The sequence below is a fragment of the Peromyscus leucopus genome, chromosome 5, assembly GCF_004664715.2.
Source record: "Peromyscus leucopus breed LL Stock chromosome 5, UCI_PerLeu_2.1, whole genome shotgun sequence".
NCBI classification, from domain to species: Eukaryota; Metazoa; Chordata; class Mammalia; order Rodentia; family Cricetidae; genus Peromyscus; species Peromyscus leucopus.
Genome location: NC_051067.1, coordinates 106248180 through 106273585, shown reverse-complemented (window position 1 = coordinate 106273585; position 25406 = coordinate 106248180). Strand labels below are relative to the sequence as shown.

The following is a 25406-nucleotide window of genomic DNA, read 5'->3' as shown; positions in this document are numbered from 1 at the left end:
TCCCAATTTCACAGAATACCAGAGTACTACAGGCAAGGACAGAAGCAGCAAAGTAAGGGCTGGTAGTGTAGAGTGCACTCACTGTGTAGACCACCTCAGATGTGTCAGAGATAAAGTCAGGCAGCAGGGCCACTCCACTCTGCATAATGGCTCCATGGAAGAGTCCTTTGGACATGGGTGACACAACAAGTGAAGACACACTCACGCTACCTGCTGACCCACCAAAATAGTGACCCGGCCAGGGTTGCCTCCAAAGTGGGCGATATTCTGCTGGACCCAGCGTAGGGCAGCCACTTGGTCCAGGTAGCCCCAGTTGCCTCTGGCATGCTGGTCTCCAGTGCTGAGAAGTAGCAGGAACAGGAATTACAGATCTGTCCATGTTCTACTGAGACCCCATTGTCCAGCCCAGTCACAAAATTACCTGAAGAAGCCAAGGATACCCAAACGATACTGGATTACAACAATTATTATTTCTTCAGTAGCTGCCAGTTTAGATACATCATGCATGGAAGCCGCTCCCATAACAAGTGCACCACCATGGATCCATACCATCACCTGGAGAAATCAACACAGATCTCAGAAGCACCACACCCAGCCCAGCTGCCTATTAAATTATAAACAATTTCACATTTGTGTAGGTCGACTTACACACAGATCTCCTCAGGATTTCAGGACATGCTCCACAGATGATTACTCTAGGCCTATAAGCACATTTCCATTCCCACTTCCCCAAACAGAAAATATCAGCATGAATAAGTGGATCTAGATCACAAGTAATGTGATCATCACTCTTATACCCATCAAAGTAAAGCAAATAGGAGTGTCTTGAAGAGTGTCTTTCTTGATTGCTATTTAGAAGAGTCATTGGATCCCATTGGCAAAACCTGAAGCTAGAAATTGTGGTGATGTCAATATGCAGCCCTTGAGCACTTTATAGAGTGGGTCTGCCAAGTTCAGGTTGGTAGAAGAATTCCTGGTTTAATCAAAGACCTAGAGCCTCTTACCTTTAGATTCCCAGTGCTCTGTGTCACACACCCAGATTTAAGCAGCTCACCATGGCTGGGGTGACCTTCTTGAACCCAGTAAGTTAAGACTATTAATCAGGGTCTAAACTACAGTGTTCAGAATTACTTTGTCCCTTCCAAGCTTCCTGAGAAAGAAACATCCTCTTCCCAAGTTAAGCACAGTCCAAGACACTCACAGGTAAGTTAGATCCTATATGGGCATGAGCTGGCGTATAGATGTTGAGATACAGGCAGTCCTCAGACATAGAAGTGGGAGGAATGTTCAGATTCATCTTCTTTGTAATCTCATTATTTATCATAACAGTCTGCAGACAGCTGGTGAAAATGGAAGACAGTTAGTTCAGGATATGTAATAATCAAACCTAAGTCTTAGTTTGCACATTCTCTCAGCCATCTTCAGCTACTGCTTTCCATGATGCCCTGATAACATATGATTCCTCTCTAAAGTCCCTTCCCACCAAGGTAGAGTCCACCAGCTTTGTGGAAACGTTAATAGAGCAGGACTTTCAGGGAGACCTCTGGTCAGATAGTAATATCCTGAGGGCTAGTTGATGAAGACTGCTGGCCGTCTCTATGAAATTGATTGCCTTCCTGTACTATCATTCATCACTTCTATGCTATTTAAATCCTGGTGTGGCCATTAGTTTTGACTGTTAACTTGACACAATGTAGAATCTACTGGAAAAATAATCTTAACGAGGGATTGTCTAGATCAGTGGATCACAACTTTTCAAATTCTTTGAAACTTTAACACAGTTCCTCATGTTGTGGAGACCTCAATGAACTATTTTGTTGCTACTTCATGACTTTAATTTTGCTACTGTTATGAATAGTAATATAAATATATGATATACAGGATATCTCATATTCAAACTCTGTTGGAGAGCACTCCCAGGTTGAGTACCACTGGCCTAGATCCTGTTGGTCTCTTAGCATGCCTGTGGCAAATTATCTTGATTATGTTCATTGAGATAGGAACACTTGTCTATTGTATGAGTACCATTCCTAGGAAGTGGCTTCTGAATTGTATAAGGATAGAGAAAGTTAAGCATTAGCAGGAATGTTTATGTCTGTAGTGATATGTAAGTAAAGCCTTTATGTACAGCTTTAAGTGAAATACACAATAAAGCCTTTGTGTCTGAATTTGAGAGAACTGTTTCAGCAAAGCCATTACTATGTTTGAGTTAATCAGTAGAGGCTCAGAAATTGTTTGGGACTGTTTAACCCTTGAAGAAATGTTTCTCTGGAGAGTCTGTGCTTGGTGCTATTTGAGAACTTGGAGATACACTGGCCTTGGTCCTAAGACAATCCTGGCAGACCTGGCATTCTTACTTTTGATTACAGCTTGCTATAATCAAACGGGACTGAGATGTGTGTGGGTTGTCCGCTCTCACGAGCAGCAAGAGGAAAATGACTTTGGTAGTTAGAACCTTTCCCAGTCCCAATTAACATTTTGTATGCTTGAATAAAATAACTGAATGAGGTAACTGAGTTTCAGTCTTATCCAAAAGCACTGTACCCCTCTGTTCCTTCAAAGAATGAAGGCTTGGCATCTTAATGTTTCTCATCCTACTGTAGCACCTATGACCCAACATCAAACAATATGTTTCCTTTAGGCTCTCTTCCTAACTGGGGGTGTGATGTGAGCATCTCCCTTGAATTTCTGCCTCTGTTGTTTCCCATCTATGGTTGATTATAGCGTGGAATTGTAACCCATAGTAAAATCTTTCTTCGCCACATTGCTTTTGTCAGGGTACTTTATCACAGCAACAGGAAACAAACTAAGATACTTGGGTATTGGGATTCTGTACCCACATAGGAACTACAGGGGAGAATGAACAATACCATTGGAGAGTGAGACATTCTCCATCTCACTTCCAGAATCTCAAGGTACCGTCCTCTTCCACATAGTCTCCAGATGAAAGCATGTGTACTTGTTCCTTAGTCAATGGCACCTGGGCAATGGATGGTCACAGTGACTGTGAAGAATGGCCTTAGTCTCTCTCCTCACTGCAGTACCTGCAGCTAAATCCCTGCAGGTGTCAAGCTCTGACCCAGGAGCCTGGCACAGTTGTTCTTCTCTAATCCTTAGCACATTCATCGGAACAATGATGCCCTCAGCACAGACTGAAGCTGCTATAGAGCTGAGATGGAGGAGGCACTGCAGTGTGGCCTAGAGCTCAGGCCGAAGTCCCTGGGCCCCAGAACTTACATGGCTGGCTCAGAGGTTCCATCTCTCACACCACTCCATGGCTCAGGGGGCTCAGGAGGAGCAAATCGCAGTTGTCCTACAGGTGGCTTGGCAAAGGGAATTCCCAGGAAGGTATGGACACCAACTTCACTGTCTTTCACATGGACAAGGCTTCCTCTCACCTGTCCTGTGTGTGTGTTCCTGATGGGGCTGGATGAGTCCTGGCCTGTAAGTGGAGAGATGCCATCAGTTGTGACACTTAGGAATTGCTACCTCATTGTCACTGTGGTACATGGGGAAAATTAGCCCAGTCCTCAAGGTTAAGTTGTGAGATGTGGAGATGAGGTCATCTGGATTACCTAGAGCTTTAAACCTTGTCCATTGGCCCTCTTAAAAATTGACAGGGCATTTCCATAGTCAACAAAATGACAGGCTCAGAGCTACTTGGGATTATGAAGGAAATATTGTCATTATCCAAGGTCAGAAGGAGCTCTAGCCACAACCACACACAGAGGTGGGACATGTTCCCAATACTCTTCTGTTCCCATTGGCTCCTTAGTACATGGTATCCTTACACAGCTCTGACCATGCATGTACCACAGGGTCTATCATGTGGTCTTTGGTGGAGGCATTAGGGGGTGCACAAACCCACACTTTCATCTGTCATCTCCACCAGCTCCTCCCTCCCTGGTGCTTCCCTACCGTAAGCTCAGCCTCTGACTGCAGAACTGAGCAGCTCTGACCCTTGGTTCCTCCTGCTCACTTACACAGACTCACCATGCACATGGAGGAGGAGAAGCAGGAGCCCACAGGCCACAGCATACAGCCAGGCAGGGAGTCTATCAAGTGGCATGTTGAATCCTAGGCCCAAGTCTGTGCTGCTACAAGACAACACTCTAATAACAACAGGAAACAGAACAGGTAGGCCTTGCCCAGGCAGGAATTTGTACCTTTCAGGTGTAGGTGTGGAAATCATTTGATTTGGACAAAGTTCTTATTGCAGGAGAACTGATAAGGCAGAAGCCAAAGGGAGCCAAGAGTCAGCAGGCAGGGCAAAGCCACCTCTGCAGGTTCTGCTGCTTCCCTGGCCTCTGAGATAGACACAGCATGGCATCTGAATGTCTTCTGGAATGCCGGGATCCCTGTCCTTGAACATGGAGTCACCATAGTGCAAGGGCAGGAGCTCTAAGTGTGATCTTCATCCTCAAGACTGCTCTGTGTTTTCAGGACTCATTGAGTAGTGAGTATACCCTTAGGGTCCCGTGTCCTTATGGTGATCTTAGGATCTGCAGATCCCCTTCCTGTCAGGTCATGCTGGTTTCTTTGAAAGACACTGAAATTCTGGCTCCTCTTCCTGTGTGTGCAGCAGTTCAATAACACCTTCAGGCCCTAGTGCAGTGGTTCTCAACCTCTCTAATGCTGTGACCCTTTAGTACAGTTTGAAATGTTGTTGTGACAATAAAGTCAGAATAATTTAGTAATCCAAGAGATTACTAAAGGAGAATGATTGTGTCACAAGGAACCAAAGAGTTTATGGGGATCTGTGAGAGTTAGAAATAACTTTTCTTACATGGATAGGTACTCAGGGAGACAGGATTAGGATGCTGTTCTGGTCATTTCTGGACCTTCTGATGCTCCCATCCTACTTCCAGGACAACTCACAATCATATTCACAAATATATTCACAGATGTCCAGAGGATGTGAACATGAACCTGATGGTGTCTAGAGGCTCTACACGGGAGATGGGTAAATACTTTAACCAATTCCAACACCCACCCACAAACACACACACACACATACTCACACACACACTCTCACACACACACACTCTCACACACACACACACACTCACATACACACACACTCACACACACACACACTCACACACAGACACACACTCACACACACTCACACACACTCACACTCACACACACTCACACTCACACACACTCACACTCACACACAGACACACACACTCATACACACTCACTCTCACACACACAGACACACACTCACACACACAGACACACACACTCATACACACTCACTCTCACACACACAGACACACACACTCACAGTCACACACTCACAGTCACACACTCACACACGCACACACACACTCACACGCTTACACACCATTGTCTGTGCCAGCACTGACATGACAGCTGCTGAGAGAAGCAGAGCTGTGACCTTCACACAAAATGGCAGCTGCTGTGGTGGGATCAGGAAATGAGGAGACGACACAAAGTCTCCCACTAACCTAGACAACCTACCTGCTCTAAGTGTGGACATTGGTGAAGACAAGGGTTTGGACTCCATGGGGTTGTTAACTCTTCTTTACCTCAGAAAATGTCCTGACTGGATGCTGTGCAGTCTTAAGCAGTCCTGATCCTCTCTGCCTGAGTGTGCAGGGAGGTGTCCAGTGAGACCCTCCTTCTGCTGTGTGTCATCCCTACCAGCTCCCACCTCCCCGCACCTCCCCTCCCACAGCACCACATTCTCACACTGCAGAATTAGGGAAACCTGGTGAGTTGCAATAAGAAAAGTTAAGAGCCCCAAATCAGCCTAGTGAATCTTCTGTGTCGCCCTCCCCATCTGACCCTCAGGCATCAGCATCTTTGGTGCCACCTTTGTGGATGAGGACAGGACATCAGCCACTCACAGCCACCCAAGAGTGACTTGTCAACAGTTTTCTAAGTCAAGTGCTCACCCTGTCCCCTGTGACTTGCTGCCTACACACAATGGCTTACCAGACAGCATCCTTGTCCATGTGTCTCACTTTGGGCTCCTGCCTATGATGCCTGACAGTTATTCCAAAAGACAAAACCTACAGAAATGGTCCTGCTTAGAGCCTGCCTACACCCACAGTGCTTTATCTTCAAAGAAATTCTCACTTGGAAACCCTGTGTAATCGAGCAACATTTCCTTCTGCCTGGAAGTTAAAAAGCCATATTACAGACCAGGAATCATTGGTGAAAATCACATTATATGAACATATTTTTTTTCTTTTTCTTCTTTTTTATTTTTGTTTTAACTTTTAAGACAGAGTATTTTATGTAGTCCAGACTGGCCTCCTAGCTCAGCTTCTCAGGTTCTGGTTTTATAGGTGTGTCACAAAACTCACAGCTAATATATTCCTTCTGAGTAATCCTGGGCATTCTCTCTAAGCTTACACCACTCTGATGTTCCCTTGGATGACACAGGCCAAGATGAGACAGAATAAGTCAGAATACACTCCCTCCTTCTTACAGTTGTCACTGACTCTGAGCCCAGGAATCCACAGAAGGGATATTCCACACAGTAGCCACAAGTCGGTCAGGCAGATCTTTATGCATGGAGAAAACCCTGACCACCTGAGCCTGGTGCCCCAAAGCAGGGGCCACGAGTGAGGTGAGTTCAGTGGATCTGACTAGGGAGGCTCAGGAAGAAGTCACAAAGTTTACACTGTTAAATGGCAGAGGCCCAGGAGGAGGTCAACAGTGTTCACACTAGGAGAGTGTAAGTGCAGCAAACACCCTGGGCACGAAGCCATTCTGGCTCAACTTCTGATAAGAGCCTGTGAGTTGCTGATAGGCCCAGAGCACACATGCCCTTTGCTCTAGAATCCAGCCTGTCCTTGCCCAGCGTAGGTGCATGGTGAAGGAAACCCAGGGACCACTAAAGTCAACTGAGGAACGTGGGACACCAGGAATTTCTGTATGCTCCAATAACTTTATACCTTTTGATGACTACCTGTCCACTGTTCTGTCCTTGGGGCTGACACACTCACAGATATCTGACAGCATCAATGTATTATATCATTATTATCCACAAGTCCAATAGCAGCCACAGCTACAAAAGCACTGAGGGAAAAGATCCATCTGCTCCTTTATACCCTGACCTGCTGGTCCAGCACAACTCAGATCTCCTACTACTGAGCTGGCTTCTCAGTGTGGGTGACCTCCTCTTGTATAGTGATGCTTTGCTTGGGAGAAGGCTACTCTGTGGGCTTTGGTCTGGGCATTTGGAGTCAGTTCTCTCCTCCCACAATGTAGGCTCTGGGGTTGAACTCTGGCCACCAGCCCAGAGGCAGGCACCTTTACCTGCTGAGTCATTTCACAGGCCCTGGTGAGGGAATTTGAGGACACACATTTCCTACAATTTCTTCTGACATGTCTATGAGTTACTCTCTCTCTGTAGTCTCAGTCTCTGGCTCTGCAGAACTTACCAGTTTAATCTAAGGTTCCCTATGTCCCCTTAAGAGTCTCCCCTGAATGAGATGAAGGAGAAGCAGGATCCCATAGGCCAAAGCATTTAACCAGTTAGGAAGTTAGTCCGGTGGCATGATGGACTCCTAGGTCTGACTGTGCTACAGTGGGGTGCACTGTGTGTTGTTGACAGGAAACAGAATATAGGGACCTTGCTCAGATAGGAATTTAGATCCAAAGTGGAGTAGGCGGAGAGTTTACTGGGACAGGGATAGGTCATTGATATGACAAGGTAGAGGTTACAAGAGCTAATGGACAGCAGAGAGGCCCAAGCCACGTATTCAATTCCTGCTTTGCCTTTGGCCTCTGTGGAAGGTACAGCTGGGCTCCCAACATCTTTCTAGGATACCAGCAACTCTTTCCTTTTACCTGGAACCACTCCATTCACAGTCCTTTCAGTAACAAACCCAGGGCAGGTGTTGGGGTGGAGAGGAGGCTGCAGGACACTGAAACTGGAAATATCAGGAGGGCTTTTCTAGTAGATGCATGCTCAGGATGTCACAGGTGGAGAACAGAGAACAGGATCCAGCTGTGAGAAAGGTGATATGGATAAAAGAGACCTGCATGTACGTGCCTACCACCCTACAAACTGCTCCCTGCTTTCAGGACTTATAGTTTCCTGAATCTATATTCAGAGTCCCTCATCCATTGAAGTCATGATTTTCGGTCTACACATCACCCTCCTTGCTCAAACACAGCTGATTCATTGAAACACACTGCAAACCTGGCACCTCTGAAGTACCTATCCCCTATCAACTCCATGTCCCTACTGCCTTACTTTCATGGCCAGCTCCTACACAGATCAAGTTCACAGTCCTTTACAAACTCAACAAATGTATTTTTTAATTAAATTTTGTTGTTTTTTTAATTAAGAAAATGTTTATTCATTACACATACCAACCACAGATCCTCCCCTCATCCCTCTTCCCTCCCCTCTCAGCCTTCCCTCTCAGCCCACCCCCAACCCCTCCAAAAAGATATGGCCTCCCGTGGGGAGTCAGCAAAGCCCAGGTCATTCAGCTGAGGCAGGTCCAAGCCCCTCCCATTGCATCAAGGCTGTGCAAGGTGTCCCACCATAGGCAATGGGCTCTAATAAGCCAGTTCATGCACCAGGGATAGATCCTATTCCCACTGTTAGGGGCCCCTCAAACAGACCAACCTATACAACTCTCCCAACCATGCAGAGGGCCCATTGGAGGCTCCACAGCTGTTGGTCCAAAGTTCATGGGTACCCACAAATTTTATTTTATTTATTTATTAAATTAACATTCTTTTCATTTATTGGTGGAGATTGAGAGAGTATAGAGCAGGTGACAACTAGTATTCAATAAGTTGACCCAATAGACGAATAACCCTCTGATGGGAAGCCCCATTTGGTAAGGACCATGGGTTCACTGACTGTAAATGCCTGGTTGTTTCTATCTGCAGTTTTTCTCTTATGTCATTACTTTTCTTCCCTGAAAAAAAAAATAGCTATGTGTATTTTTCCACGGCTTGTGTGTTTATCTTGTGAAAATATTCCATCTTTGGGCACACATATAGCTGTGGATGGTCAAGAAAATGATTTCTACTTGAGCTGTATTATTCTGATGAATATAAATAATACCAGGATATTTTTTGTACTCATACTGACAAAGGAAAATAATTGTATTCTCAGCTACTAAGACAACTTTACACACATTTAGCTAAGACCTCAGAATACATCTAAAACAGACTAGTCACCCCTGCAGAGACTATAGAAGGACAAGTTCCCAAGTGTTCTGAAAGCTTCTATGCCTCATATTTATATATTGAAGCCCAGTGTCCAGTGTGATGATATTATGATTTGGGACCTTTAGTGAGTAGTCATGTCATGATCACAATTGTCTCTTCTGACTAGGGACCACACAGCAGCAGCGTTTGCGCCAGAGAGATAACCCTCACCACACAGTAAATATGCTGACATCATAACCCTGAACTTCATGGTTACCAACCATGGAGGCAAATTTCTGTACATTTCTGTTTATAGGCCATACAGCTTATGGTTCATATTCATGTATATATTATACTCATATGTATTTAGAGACAATATCCACATAGAAATGATTTACTTGAGCTCATGAAAATTTCCAGCCTCAGTCTTCCTAGTGTTTGAGACTACATTCACCAGAGCACGGACATTGCAGATAATGATAACTTGGTTATGGTATTTTGAATCTACTAAGACACTGGGGTTGTGATTAATGAGGTAGGTGTTCCATAAGTCACTTATAGATATGACAAATAAGGGACTTCCTGAAAGGTAGACATGTGAATTTTACACCCACTCACCTCTAGTGTAGTCAATATTGTCTAAAGTTTCTGATTCACATGAAGAGTTTTGGGACTTGGAGAAAAGGAGAAAGAGTTTGGGGAGAAATTGAAGTAAAGAAGGGAGTAAGAGATACAGGTATAGTGGGGTATGAAAGAAGGTTGGTATCCTTTGGTGCTGACACAAATATATTGTCATGAGGGAATTCATTGAAAAGAGACAGGGACCAGGCCATCTTGGTAACAAGTGGCATGCATAAGTATTGGCTGAACAAATATGAGGAATAGATTCATAGATACATGAAAGATAAAGTTGGCCCTGTGTCTTCAAAGCATGGGCAAGTTAGGCTGAACCCATTTGCACTAATGAGATAAGGCAACCTTACGCAACATGCTACAGGCTGTCTTGCCTATCCTCTCAGTTCAGTCAAGCTCCTATATTTTCTGTGGCACACTTGGTCCATAATTGCAGCCTTCCAGCCTTCAGGACATTGCTGATTGCAGAATAGATGACCAACTGCATGTAATGTTCATCCTGGTTCAACATGGAGAAGTGGGCCTGGCCCTTCTTGGGATTCCTTTGGGTGGGGTTATCCAAAGCCTTGCCTTTACTCCCAGGAAGAAGGTCACTCTGAAGCCTGTTATCCAGGCCTGATCCCTGGTTTAGGACAATATGACAGGTGAAGAAGCCCAAGATGTTGGAGACAAATAGGGCTGGTGTCCTGATCTGGGCAATCAAACAGCTCCCACTAGTGTCAGCTCCCTATGAGGCAGGACTATCTGGCCCTTCCTCTCAGGCACAGGCTCACATACACAAAACAAGTGTGGGTTTTTGCATATTGGACACCCCACCTGTGAACACTGGGAAATGACTAGTGACTGACACCCCAAAAGAACCTCTGTCTGAATGTGATCTGGCTTTGGGGAGTACACTATCATGTGAGTAAGGATCTATGCATATGAGGTATGCACATGAGACTACCACAGACCACAGACCATCAAGCCAAGGGGAAGTTAAGGGAATCATGTCTGTTCTCTCATGCTGTACAGAGTTGACCCAGTGTATAATTTCCTCTTACCCAGTGAGATCAACAATAAATAGACATAAAACAATATGATACAGTCATAGAAGACAGTTTGGCATTTTCATTAAAAATTAAACACACATGTTAAATGATCCAGCAATTCTTCACTGAGATCTTTAGCCCAATGAAAAGAAAATACTTATCTCAAAAACCTATGTTTGAGATGTTCACAAGGACTTGAGAGAGAATAGTTAAATTAGATCACTCAGGTGGTCCTAAACTGGGTAGTGGGTAAAATGTGTTGCCTGTATATAAGGAATAACACTGTAAAACAAGAGACAACAGGCTTGAATAGCTCATACCTAATAGTAGGATGAGATACAAATGATTCCTTATCTGTGATAGGAGGACCAGGGCTCTGATGTTTTTAAATTTATGGAGTTTCCAAACTATTCTATCAGAAAGTAGCCAAGTGGTTGTAGGGAGCAGAGACCAGAAATATAAATGATCATGAGCTAAATTGTCCAATGAAATAATTATTCTCATCTTTGAAGGATGGGTTGTTGCTTATCTCATACTCTTATGCAAATTTACCAAGTAATGTTGGTAAAAGGTACATTTGATTGACAACAAACTTTCCAATGGTAAGAGCTACTAAGCTTGTTTTTACTTGTTTTTTCATCCCTTGGTGAAATGTCCTGTGCTATGGAACAATCTTTGCACACTGTAAATATTTATTTCCCTCATTGTTAATAAAATTCTGATTGGCCCAATGGCTAGACAGTATTTTGGGGGCAAAGAGAATGCTGGGAAGAAGGAGGGCAGAGTGAGAAGAGTCACCAGGCAGATGCAGAGGGAAGCAAAATAAACATGTGCTGAAAGAAAGTAGAGCCATGTGGCAGAAGGTAGATAAGAAAATATGGGTTGATTTAAAATGTAAGATAAGAAAATATGGGTTGATTTAAAATGTAAAAGTTAGCCTAAGCTATTTTGAGCATTTATAATTAATATTAAGCCTCCTTGTGGTTATTTGGGAGTAAGTGCTGGGACACAGAAAAAATTTGCCTACAAACTCTCATACTCTTATGCAAATTTACCCAGTTATGCTGGTAGAGGCAAATTTTATTGCAAAGAAATCATTTGATAATAAAGTTTTCCAATGGTAAGAGAGCTACTAAGCATGTAAAATTCCCTTGGCGAAGTGTCCTGTACATCCTCAGAAATGCATACCTTCACAGAGTTGTGTTTACAATAGAAGCTCAGTAATGTCTTTGGGCTCCCCTGGAAGTCCCAGGATCATCTTTACTCAAAGGAAGGGAGGGCTCTCTGTCTACCAAGCTCTAGAGCCTGGATAATATTCTTATTTCTCTCCTGCCCCATGGTATGTGGAGACAGCACTTCAAGAATAATCATTGATGATGTTCTATTGATCTAAAACAGCAATGAAAAGACTGGGTACATGTTTTCCAAGGTTGGGGGTAGTTGTACACCCCTTTAATCTCAGCCCCTGCAGGCAGAAGGACTGTGTGGTGTTTCAGGCCATGTTGGTTGTGAAGTGAATTTTAGCAAATCAGTATAATATAGTGCAACCTTTCTCAAGATAGGTAGGTGATAGATAGATAGATGGATAGATAGATGGATAGATAGATAGATAGATAGATAGATAGATAGATAAATAGATAGTATAAAGCATGCCCTTCTACCTGGATGCTTGTTACTGTGCTCACATGGGGATGGGTACAAGAGGAGGGAGCACAGGCTGGTGTGGAAGGAGCTTGAGTTCTAATCCCACAGTAGTTTTTGAGCTGCAACACCCAGACATGCTGAACAGCAACTGTACAAGACCTAGGCAGGGAGGCACTGACTCATTCTTCCAGTAAGAGAACAGAAGATTCTCAACATCCCCAAAGTGTGTGTGCACCCTGCAAATCCTATAGTGTATGCTGTGTGCATTGTGGTCAGCATGAAACTATTCCCACTTCTTCATGCTGAGAAAGGACAGTTATATGAGCCATTCCACCTCCTCAAATGATTCTAAATACGGTGGGGACTATTAGGTGCAATTTGCTGGCCAAAGAGAACACTACTCCTGTATGAGGCAGAGGGGTATAAATTGTGTGCTTTGAGACCCTCAGTAGTTCCCAGGAACAAGGCACTTTCCCAGGCACCTCTATATTCCTTGTTATCCTCACACAGCAGGCAGAACCAGGAGCTCACAAGATGAGCAAAGTCAGCGGGTCAGGACAGGGTGAGGAGGCACAAACTGTGTAGTCAATCCCAGAGAAAATGAAGACAAGAATGGACATCAGTGTTTCTCTGCTCTACCTGATGGCACATGGGAAGAGTCCTTGGGACACAGGTGACATGACAAGTCAAGGACACTTGTGGCACAGGCAAATTTCCATGATAGCATACACAGAGATTTCAAATTTCTAAATTGTGTTTTTTTCCAAACCTCAACACCAGAAAGCCGTTAGTTGGTTGCCAGGAAACAAGTCTCAGGACAATAGTCAATGTGAAGGGATGAGATGGAACTGTTTTGAGTGACAGAAACATCTTCACACTTCAATTGGACATGGTTACAATATCTCATACATTTTCTCAAAACAACAAAGATATGCAGATAAATGGATGGATTTGATCACATTTTCATCATTTTATATAATGAAGCTCTTCAAAAATTTTATAGCTATTGATATTCTAAAGTGTCCTATGAGCCCCCTAAGCACACACAGGGATGTCTGCAGGAGGAGCTCACTAATGCCTTCAGACCGCAGTGGAAGCATCAGGCAGCCATCCTCCTGCACTCAAAGGAATTGCTCTTCCCTCTCCCAGCACCTCAGTCAGGCTGTAATGTATCCTGTCTACCCCATGGTGTCCAGGGTGAAATATGCAATTATCACCATTTTTTCCTAATGATCATAATAAACCTAGGCTGTGCAAGTTCTGATTTGAGTGAAGGTGGATGATGGCCATGAGGAATATGCTAACTCTTCTCTGTCTGGGACTGGGATTGCCTTGGATGCTATGCACTCCTTAGGCAGCCCTGAATCTTTCCATGCCCAAAGGTGCAAGGAGGTGTTCAGCAAAGCCCTTCTTGCTCTTCTGGGTTTGTCACATCCCCAAGCTCCCATCTCCCCGGCACCTCACCTCATATAACATCATGTTTTGACACTAGAATTAGGCAAACCTAAGCTTCAAATCAGCATGGAACAGCAATTTTTGTGACAAATGATGTGAACAAGGCCAGAGAAGCAGCATATACATGCATCAGAGGATTTTTGCCTACATCTTCTCAAGGTCAAAGCTCATGCCCTGTCCTCAGTGACTTGCTGCCTACATGGGATGTCTTGCCACATGGATTCTCTGACCATGAAACTCACTGAATCCACCAGTGATGCCTGGCACTGTTATATCATTAGACAAAACTGAGAAATGATCCTACTTGGAGTCTAGCACATCCATGATGCTCATCCTCGAAGAGCAGCTTTCCCTGAAATGGCATTTGGTGGAATGGTATCCTTTCAGTCTGAGGATAGATATGCCCAGCCCCAGATGGGGTCAGATTGTGACCAATATATGAAAGCCAAAAACACATTTATGCTCTTTTTCACTTTTTAATTTTTATGAAGCACAGCTGGCATTCTTTTTTATTTCTTGGGTGACTAATGTGTTTATCAGTGTGTAGTGTCTAGGGGAGAGGTTGCTTACAGGAGTATGGATAACTCAAAGGCCAGACCAGTCTGAGTGATGGCTCTGGAGAGCTGTTCCCTAGAGATCTATGGTGGTTTTTACACAGCTCAACAGATCCAAGAATCTCCTCTCTTTAGCAATTTACTTCTTTCAGAGTTGGCATTTGAAAGAAGAAATGTTTGCATGTTTTAAGCACAGGGTTAAAGAGAGGCACTCAGAAGAGGGAAAGACACACTCAAGCATGGGTGTTGTCTTCTCAAGAGCCCCTTGAGAGTAGTCATACATCTGGTTTTGGAGGCATCCAAAGTTACAGTCTAAGAAAACTCTACCCTGTTGTTGAACGGGATCATGTGTGGCTGTTGATGTGCACTGGATAGAAGTCCACCAGGGATGTGGTACTGTAAACAGGTTCACTGTCTTCCTAGTGAGGTTCCCAGAGTTTGTAGTATTACACCTGGCAGGGGAATAAAGCTGAGCATGCTTAGGCCTGCAGCACGATGAAATCTCTTATAATATTCCATTTTGAAAGCATCTCTCTATAAAAGGAATGTTGCCTCAATGTACATAATCTGCACAGAAAACATTGTTGTGTTGGAGTTCTTGTGTTTCTTTTCATTATATACTAATGACACATAATAATGGGTTTTATTATGACATTTTCATACATGTGAATGAGGTATTTGTTCCTTTTCATTCCCCTATTACTCTCACTTGTTCCCTTCTCCTTTCTGCTGTCAATTAGTCCCTCTTCTACTTTAATGTCTTTTTAATCATTGTTGATCATCCAACAAGTTCAAGTATAAAATAGGCTGAGGGTTTATTTACAGGAGTATGGGTGGCTTACTGGTAGCTATATCACTAAAGGAAATGTCTCTTCCCTCCCCTGTATCCTTTACCCACTTAGAGATGCTGAGGAAGGGATGGGGCCTCCTGAGTCCAGCAACCCTTCATTTCCTGAACATCCTGAGGGTTTTGTTGTAATGGACAAATTCTTGACAGATTTCCAGACTTCATTGGAGAGGTTCCTATTTCCTTTGCCTCAACAAGAGTGCTGAAATATCAGGCATGTGCCAACACATCCTGCTCACACCTATCTTTTTAAGTAATCCTGGAGAGTGTGTGTAAGCCACTGTCATCTTGATGTCCTTATAGATAAGCCAGATCTGGGTCCCATAGAAAAAGATGTGACTCATCTCTGTGCCTTCTTACAGTTGTCTGTGGTTCAGAGTCCACACACCTGAACCAAGACTGTTCAGAAGAGCAGCCATGGGTGAACATGTTAGAGCTTCTTATCTATAATGCCAAGTGACCTCTTAGAGCCCAGGAAACTGCCGGCAAGGGTCACAGGATGAGGAAAGTATGACTTACTAAGAATGTCTCCGATTGTGGGGATGAGGCAGGAATTTGCCAGAGTTCATAGTAGAATGTCTGTGGTTAATAATATCTTCTGATAAGGGCCTAAAGACTATGTTGCAGGCACAGACCACATGCTCTTCGCCTTAGAAGACAAGCTATACCTTTGCCCAAGGTCAGACACATTGGGGAGGGAACCTAGGCCTCTCATTTTAGCAGTGTAGTATGTGACTGGAGTGCTGTGGATATCGCTCTGTATAAATAAACACTGATTGGCCGGTAGCCAGACAGGAAGTATAGGCGGGGACGAAGAGAGAGGAGAATTGAGGGAACAGGAAGGCAGAGGGGGGAGACAGCTGGAGCTGCCGCCAGGACAAGGAAGATGTAAGGTACCGATAAGCCACGAGCCACGTAGCAAAGTATAGATTAATAGAAATGGGCTAAATATAAGAGTAAGAGCTAGACAATGATAGGCCTGAGCTAATGGCCAAGCAGTTTAAATAATGTAAGAGTCTGTGTGTTTATTTTATAAGTGGGCTCCAGGACTGGTGGGACTTGTTGGGAGCTGGAGAGGAATTCTCTAGCCACAAATGTCGCCCAACATCTCGAGTTTCCACCTTATAATAATCCTGTTTGGGGCCAGGATACATTCCAGAATCCTTTTGGAGGCAACCAAGTAATTATCTTACCAATGTTGTGAGTCACAAGATCCCAATGACATAACGAAGGTGTTAATAGTTTCATTGGCATCCAAGTGTCCTCAGTACCAGCAACCACAGTCTAACCACAGCCACACACAGAGAAGGGAAATGTCCCATCTGTCCCTCTGTTTCTGACCATCTGTCTGGTTCATCTAACCTCCAGACCCAGCGTTCATCAGAGTCCCTCACACTGTTCTACTCCTCGATGCTGAGTGTCCTTGGGCATCACTGACCTGTGTGTGTTACAGGACCACCTGTGGGCTTTAGTTGAGGTATTATCCCTCATAGCTGTCTGTCATAACTCATATGCTCCTCCCTCCCTGACCCATTGCCTCTTGCCCTCTCGGTCTCTAACTCTGCAAAGGTTTGCAGCTCTGACCCTGTTCCCATCTTCCCCTTTCAGAGTCTCACACTGAACACACAGGAGGAGAAGCACCCCATAGGCTACAGCCTTCAGGAAGTTGATCCAGTGGAATGATCACCTAGCTCATCATGACGGGGAGCATGGCAGTGTGCAGGCACATGTGGAGCTGGATACATCTTGACCAAAAGGTATTAGGAAGTTGACTAACAGTCACTGTGGGAAGCTTGAGCAAAGGAGACCTCAAAGCCCACCCCCAGAGTGACACACTTCTTCCAAGGATGCCACACCTCCTAATAGTGTCACTCCCATTGGGGGCCATTTTCTTTCAAACCACCATATTCTACTCCATGGCCCCCGAAATTTATATCCATATCATAATGCAAAAATGCATTCAGTCTAACTTCAAAATCCCCATAGTCTATAACAGTCTCAAACTTATTTTAATTGAGTAAATAACAAAGTTAATTCTGAATCATCTGGAATAAGTTCAGTGGTTTCAACATGTAAAACAACTTTCTGCATATTGAGAGACAGTAACTATATTAAGACATTCTAAAAAAAATCTAAAGATACCATGAGAATAACACGTAGTTCTCATTTTGAACTGAATCAGAAGGCTGCATTGGATATTCTGGATCTCTAAGCAGGTGTGTGCAGAGGAGCCCACAGATGGAGAAGGGCATAGACATTTGAAATTTATACCCTGGGACTTGTGCCTGCAAATGTATTCCCTGCTTCCCTGAACTGCTATACCTTCCATGGGATTTTGCAAGTTGTCTTTTCCTTTTCATTTGTTTCCTTTTCTTTTTATTCTTGGAATCTTACTTTTCCTTTTTGATTTCTTCAATGACATATTCATCATTCAAAAGGATGTTCTTTAATCCCCATGAGGTTGTGTGTGCTCTATAGTTTCTCTTGCTGTGGTTGAGGAGTTTTATTCCATTGTAATAAAGAAGGAAAACTTATTTCAATTTTTTCTATACTTGTCAAAATGGGTTCTATATCCTAATATATGATCTATTTAATAGAAAGTCCCAGGAGTGGCTGAAAAAATGTCTATTCTGTAGTATTTGGATGGAAAATTATGTAGGTAGTTGTTAAATCCGTTTGTTCTATGGTATCACTTAAATTACATTTTTATGTTTCTTTTTGTGTGTTTGCGGTTTCCCTAAGTGCCCGTATACTATCAATCCCTCTGCCATTCTGTACCCACACTAGTAGCAAGCTCCTACTGAGTTCAAATTCAGAGATATTTAGAGACATGTATATCCACCTGACAAACATTTTCAGGCCTTGTTGTTTCCAACACTGGGACTCTCTGGGCTCTCAACGCCTATGATAAAGCTGAGATACTGGCCAATGAACAGGAGTTTCAGAATCCTAGGGAATCCTGCCAGGATACACAAAGAGTACAAGGTAAAGATTCTGAAATAGCTCGGAATGGTAAGCAACCTCAGACTTTAGGGACACCTGAGGACTGGCTGACCTTGGCTCCTCTGTCCAGCTCCCAAGTCTAGTGCATCCACACCCCAGTACCAGTAGGCTTTTCTCTTTAGTGGTTTGCAGTGTTCCCACTGACATGGTACAGCAATGGTTTCACCTGCTTCCTCCAATCAGTAAAGAATTCTACAGATTCAGTATCTCCATCTAATAATCTCTGTGTTTTCAACCCCTTACTAGGGAAACATGTTCTCTCTCTCTCTCTCTCTCTCTCTCTCTCTCTCTCTCTCTCTCTCTCTCTCTCTCTCTCTCTCCTCTATCCCCCCCTCTCTCACACACACAGACACAGATTTGAAAATCTTCTTCATTCTATGTGTTTACTATGGCCTGCTCTGTCACCAACCAAAGGCCTCTGAATGATGGTGCACTGGGTGACAGAGCATATGGGGACCTTCCTCCAAGTCATGCTACACAGCAGCCCAGGATTAACAGGGCACATCAAATTTTCCATGAAAGATAAACAAACTGCTTCCATAATTTTGAATTTGAAGGACCTTCTATTTACCTAGCCATTTGCTGTGTGATGGTCTGTATGTCAAATTGCTCTGATTGGTCAATAAATAAAACACTGATTGGCCAGTGGCCAGGCAGGAAGTAGGTGGGACAAGGAGAGAGGAGAATTCTGGGAAGTGGGAGGCTGAGGCAGAGAGACACTGCCAGCTGCCGCCATGACCAGCAGCATGTGAAGACGCCGGTAAGCCACCAGTCACGTGGCAAGATATAGATTTATGGAAATGGATTAATTTAAGCTATAAGAACAGTTAGCAAGAAGCCTGCCACAGCCATACAGTTTGTAAGCAATATAAGTGTCTGTGTTTACTTGTTTGGGTCTGAGCGGCTGTGGGACTGGTGGGTGAGAGAGATTTGTCCTGACTGTGGGCAAGGCAGGAAAACTCTAGCTACAGCCATTCCTTAGGTTGGAGAGAGAAAGAGAGAGAGAGAGAGAGAGAGAGAGAGAGAGAGAGAGAGAGAGAGAGAGAGAGAGAGAGAGAGTTCACAGACACAGTTTAGCCAGGAAAACAGGTAGGCTAATCGTAGATCTTCACCTCTCGCTCTGCTCCTCCAACTCCAATCCCCTCAGCCTCATCCCCAAATGAGCACCAGAACACCTGCTGCAGCCTCTCTTCCTCCCCCTGCACCCATCTCCAGAGGGTCCCACAGATCTTCCCTTCTTAATGTCCCTACCCCACCTATTGCTTTGTTCCAGACCCCAACTGCAGTAGGCAGATGACTTAGTCTACTCTCTCCATATCTATTCAATTTAGTGCTTGAATTCTTAGCAAGAGTAATAAGACAACTGAAGGAGATCAAGGGGTACAAATTGGAAAGGAAGAAGTCAAAGTAACTTTATTTGTAGATGATAAGATACCATGAATAAGTAACCCACAAAATTCCACCAGGAAACTCCACAGATGATAAATACTTTCAGCAATGTAGCTGGATACAAAATTAACTCACAAAAATCAGACACCATCCTAAATACAAAGGACAAATGGACTGAGAAGAAAACAGGGAAATACCTTTCACAATAGCTTCAAATAATATAAAATATCTTGAGGTAACTTTAAGCAAGTGAAAGACTGTATGACTGTATGATTAAAAACTTCAAGTCACTGAAGAAAAAATTGAAGAGTTTATCAGAAAGCTCTAAAATGGTCATGGAACAGTAAAAATGACCACCCTATAAAAAGGAATCTACAGATTCAATGCAACCCCCACCAAAATTTTTCATAACTTCCAGATTCATATGGAAGCACAAAAACCACAGGATATCTAAAACAATCTTAAATTATAAAAGAATTGCTGATGGGAGCTCACTCACAGACCCTGGACTGACAGCTGGGGAACTTGCATGGGATCAAACTAGGCCTCTAAATGTGGGTGACAATAGTGTAGCTTGATCTGCTCGTGGGGCCCCTGGTAATGGGATCAAGACTTATCCCAGGTGCATTAACTGGCTTTATGGAGCCCATTCTCAATGGTGGGAATGCCTTTCTCAGCCTTGATGCGGGGGAGGGGGGGGAGTGACGGACAGGCGGACTTAGTTCTGTCTCAACTTGACATACCAGACTTTGTTGACTCCCATAGGAGGCCTAACCCCCTCTGAGGAGTGGATGGTTGGTGAAATGGGAGGGAAGTGGGAGGTGGGAGAAGGGGAGGAAGGAGGAACTGGAGTCGGTATGTAAAATGAAAACATTTTTTTAAAAAATACCTTAAAAAAAAGAATATCACCAAGCCCAATTTCAAGTTGTACTACAAAGTTATAATAATAAAAAACAGCACAATATTGGCACAAAAAACAGATAGCTTGAACTGATGAGGACAGCTGGGCTGTGGCTATTCAGAGGTACTATTTGTATACAAGTCATTTGTAGATACGAGAAACATTGGTGGTTTGTAAGAGATGGACATGGAAATTTGATACCCAACCAGCTCCAGTGTACCAATTACCCCAAAGCTTCTAAAGAGGAGACAGAGAATTGAATCTAGGGTCTTACAGGTGCTAGATAAGTGCTCCACCACTGAGCTTCATTAAACGAACATTGTTTTTTTTTAATTCTTTTGTAGTTTCATATAGGAATAAAATGTATCATATTCATTCCTACACCTGTCATTCCCAAGACCCTTCAACTCTCCACCATATTCTGCTTCCAACTTCATTATTTCTTCTTGTTCTTGTTCTTCTTCTTCCTCTTCCTCTTCTTCTTCTTCCTCTTCTCCTCTTCCTCATTCTTCTTCTCCTTCTCCTCCTCCTCTTCCTTCTCTTCCCCCATCTACTTTCCTCCTCCTTTTTCTCCTCCTCTCCCTCCCGCCTTTAATAAGTCAAATTAGATTTTTAGCATTTTTGTGCTTATTAGGCTGAGACAGACCATAGTTAAATTTCCTAGCCTTTCCTGGATTGATCTATAGCTCAAGCAGGTCTTAACTTGGGATCCATGACCTCAACCTGAGTAGATAGGATTGCGAGCTATGTCATATGATCTGCATTTATTTTATTTTCTATGGTGCTGGGCATCACACCCAGGGCCTTGTAGATACAGGGCAAGTCTTCTACCATTGAGCTATAGCCATAGACTTACAACTTCTGTAAATGTTTAATGCATGTGCCTCCTGACTTAGCAATTCTGCGTTAGCTTGCAAATTCAAAAATTGAATACATGTGGTCACAATAAATCATGTGTGAGAATATCCATACAGCTTTATTAAAACCCAAACTCAGGATTGGAGGCTCATGCCTATAATTCAACCAGTCAGGAAACTAAGGAAATGAGATCATGAGTTCAGGGCTCACATGGGCAACTCAGAGACATTATCTCAAAAAAAAGAGAAGAGCAAATAAGCATGTGAAACAGCTGGCATAGATTGGGTAAGAGGATGGAATGTGTCATTTGTGCACTTGAATGGCATTCCACAATAAAAGGAAAAAAATATAGAAAATGAAATAGCTGGTCACAAAACTTTCTATTTATATTGGGTTGGAGACAAGCCTCAAGAAAGCAAAATAAAGTAATGTCTTGTTGCTTTGAATCAGGGTCAAAGGTATTCAATGAAAGCAAAGGAGCCCAAGGAAAGCCTTTGGTTGGGGACTGAGGGCTGTTCTGAATCTGATGTGGTGGCAGTTGTGTGCCTCGAGAATTTTCTCAGACTTACTAAACAATACACCTAAAAGAGATTGATTGCATGACTGCTGTGGATTCACAGTAGTCAGAGGGTATAGTTCACAGTAGAGTACTTACTTAACATACACAAACCCTAAGATCAAACCCTAGTCCCATAAAAACAATCCACACTCAAGCTACTAAAAATGAGATAACTATTAAAGTCTAAAACATATTCTGACTCCCTGTTGGAAGTTTAGTTTTTATATGCAGGACTGAAAAGCAGAGGCAAGCTAGCAGTAGGAACATCAATAAATGCTCTACAGATAGAATGGAAACAACCTGCATTGTCATCTCACTAACAAGAGAGAACTGCCCCCAGTTCAAGTCAGCAGGGACCTAACGTTGTCCTTGGAATGTCATTGTTTACACATTCTACCAGGAGAGGGCACAAGATGTAATCCTTGAGCTCTCCAGCCAGAGACCTGTTTCTCACCACACAGCAAATCTGTAACTATCTAGACCCTGAATTTCTCAATCTACAAAACCATAATTTGTTGCAATTTGTAAGTTCCTAAGGTTATGTTTTTGTTTTATTTCTGAGATGTGGGTCTTGTTATCTTGCCCTGGGCTTATGTAATTCTCTTGTCTCAGCCTTCAAACATCTGCGGCCACAGACACCTAGAGTCCACTTTGTAGTTTATTATCTATTGGCAACAACATTGTGAACTTATGAAGGCAATAGGGCTGTGGGAAATCAGGTTTTCTATTGGGAACTTAGAGATGAGAAAATATGAACTTGCTGAAGGACGATACAGGATTTTGACACACCAATCCCCTGTAGTCAAGCTTCTGCTTTATTAAAAGAGAGTCTGGAGAGAGGATGGGGAGAAGATGATGGGAAGAAACAATGAAGGAGGAAGAAAGAAATGGAGTGAGGGAGGAAAAAGGAACCTAATCCAGATGAAGTGGTAAAGAAGATGGGAGCACTTTGGGGCTCACATATCCAAACATACTGTTGAGTCTAGTCAAAGATTTCCCAGAAGGATGAGGGCTATTGCACAGAGGATGTGCCATACATGACTGAAAGGGCAAATGCTGAGGTTAGAAATGCCTATGTGGTGAGATGGACACACTCACCTGTTGCTGGAGAGCTTCTCTCCAGGTTCCATTAAGCCCCGCAGTCCCACAATCCACATATAAAATAATCACTCAGACATTTATATTACTTATAAACTGTATGGCTGTGGCAGGCTTCTTGCTAATTGTTCTTATATCTTAAATTAACCCATTTCTATAAATCTATACCTTGCCACATGGCTGGTGGCTTACTGGCATCTTCACATGCTGCTTGTCCTGGCGGTGGCTGCAGTGTCTCTCCCCACTTCTTCCTGTTTCCCCAATTCTCCTCTCTTCTTGTCCCACCTATACTTCCTGTCTGGTCACTGGCCATCAGTGTTTTATTCATATAGAGTAATATCCACAGCACTCACCCACTCAGAGCATTGGTGGGTCTCTTTGGCACCATTAAAAAACCCATCAGCTGGATACCACTCTTGGACATATACCCAAGAAATGCTCAATCATACCACAAGAGCACTTGCTCAGCTATGTTCATATCAGCATTGTTTGTAATAGTCAAAACCTGGAAACAACCTAGATGCCCTTCAACTGAAGAATGGATAAATAAATTGTGGCACATATACACAATGGAATACTACTCAGCAGAGAAAAAGAATGGCATCATGAGGTTTGCAAGCAAATGGATGGATCTATAAAAAATCATCCTGAGTGAGGTAACCCAGACTCAGAAAGACAAATATGGTATGTACTCACTCATAGGAGGATACTAGATGTGGAACAAGGATGACTGGACTGCTACTCACATCACCAGAGAGGTTACCTGGAAAACGGGACCCCAAGAAAGACATGGGGATCACCCAATGATGGAGAAATGGATTAGATCTACATGAACAACCTGGACATGAGTGGGAGTAATGAAGGGCGAGGGTCAAGGGAAAGAGAGCCTGTGGGAGCGGGAGATCCCAGCTGGATCAAGAAGAGAGAGGGAAAACAAGGAATAGGAGACCATGGTAAATGAAGACCACATGAGAAAAGGAAGAAACAAAGTGCTAGAGAGGCCCACAGAAATCCACAAAGATACCCCCACAATAGACTGCTGGCAATGGTTGAGAGACAGCTGGAACTGAACTACTCTGGTGATGGGATGGCCAAACACCGTAATAGTTGTGCCAGAAACCCCATCCAACATCTGAGGGATCTGGATGCAGAGATCCATGGCTAGGCCCCAGGTGGAGCTCCGGGAGTCTAATTAGCTAGAAAGAGGAGGGTTTATATGAACGAGAATTGTTGAGACCAAGGTTGGATAAAGCACAGGGACAAAAAGTCAAACGAATGGAAACACATGAACTATGAACCAAAGGCTGAGGGGCCCCCAACTGGATCAGGCCCTCTGAATAGGTGAGACAGTTGATTGGCTTGATCTGTCTGGGAGGCATCTAGGCAGCGGTACTGGGTTCTGTGCTCATTGCATGAGTTGGCTGTTTGAAACCTGGGGCTTATGCAGAGACGCTTGGCTCAATCTGGGAGGAGGGGACTGGACCTGCTGGACTGAGTCTACCAGGTTGATCTCAGTCCTCGGGGGAGGCTTTGCCCTGGAGGAGGTGGAAATGGGGGGTGGGGGGAAAGGGAGGGGCAGGAGGGGGAGAACAAGGGAATCCATGGCTGCTATGTAGAACTGAATGATATTGTAAAATAAAATAAAAGGAAAAAAATTTAAAAAAAAACCCATCAGCTGGATTGGTGAACAAATATGTGGTGGAGTATGGGAGGGAGAAAGGTTCATGTTCTATAGAGAGAGACAGATCTGAAGAAGGGAAGGCTGCGAGGAACAGGCTGAGGTGGGAGCCCTGCTTGCCATCAGGGAACATGCTGTAATCTGGTCCAAGGGCCTCATGTGGGTCCATGACCCTACTGCAGCCTCGGTCTGTGTTGATATCTATGGCTCTTGTTACCACCAAAGGCCATGAGGATGCTTGGGGTTGGGGATGCCACATGTGGCCTAGTAGGTACCCAAGGGCCATACTACCCCAGGGACTATTCTGATCTGAATTGAGTCACCCAGGCTTGAGCTGCAGTCAGGGCCATGTCTGGGTCCATGGTCCTACCACAGCCCAGGTCTGTTTTGATGTCCATAGTGTTTGTTACTATTGGGGGTGGTATGGATACCTGGAATCCAGACCTTTATTTGGGGCCATGTTAGGGCCTGAGGGCCACCCTGCAGCCAGGCTGATGTATATCTGAGTGGCCTGTGCAGTCACCTGGGGCCATGGTGACATCTAGGCCCAGGATGCTGCCAAGGACCATATGTGAGTCAGTGCTTCTACCACAACCTGGC

General features: G+C 43.9%; 1 pseudogene; it reads right to left on the bottom strand.

Annotated features, from left to right (window-relative positions):
* The window catches only part of LOC114689129, a 5615-nt pseudogene extending 1486 nt beyond the window's left edge, over positions 1 to 4129 (bottom strand).
* Positions 4130 to 25406: the final 21277 nt, after the last annotated feature.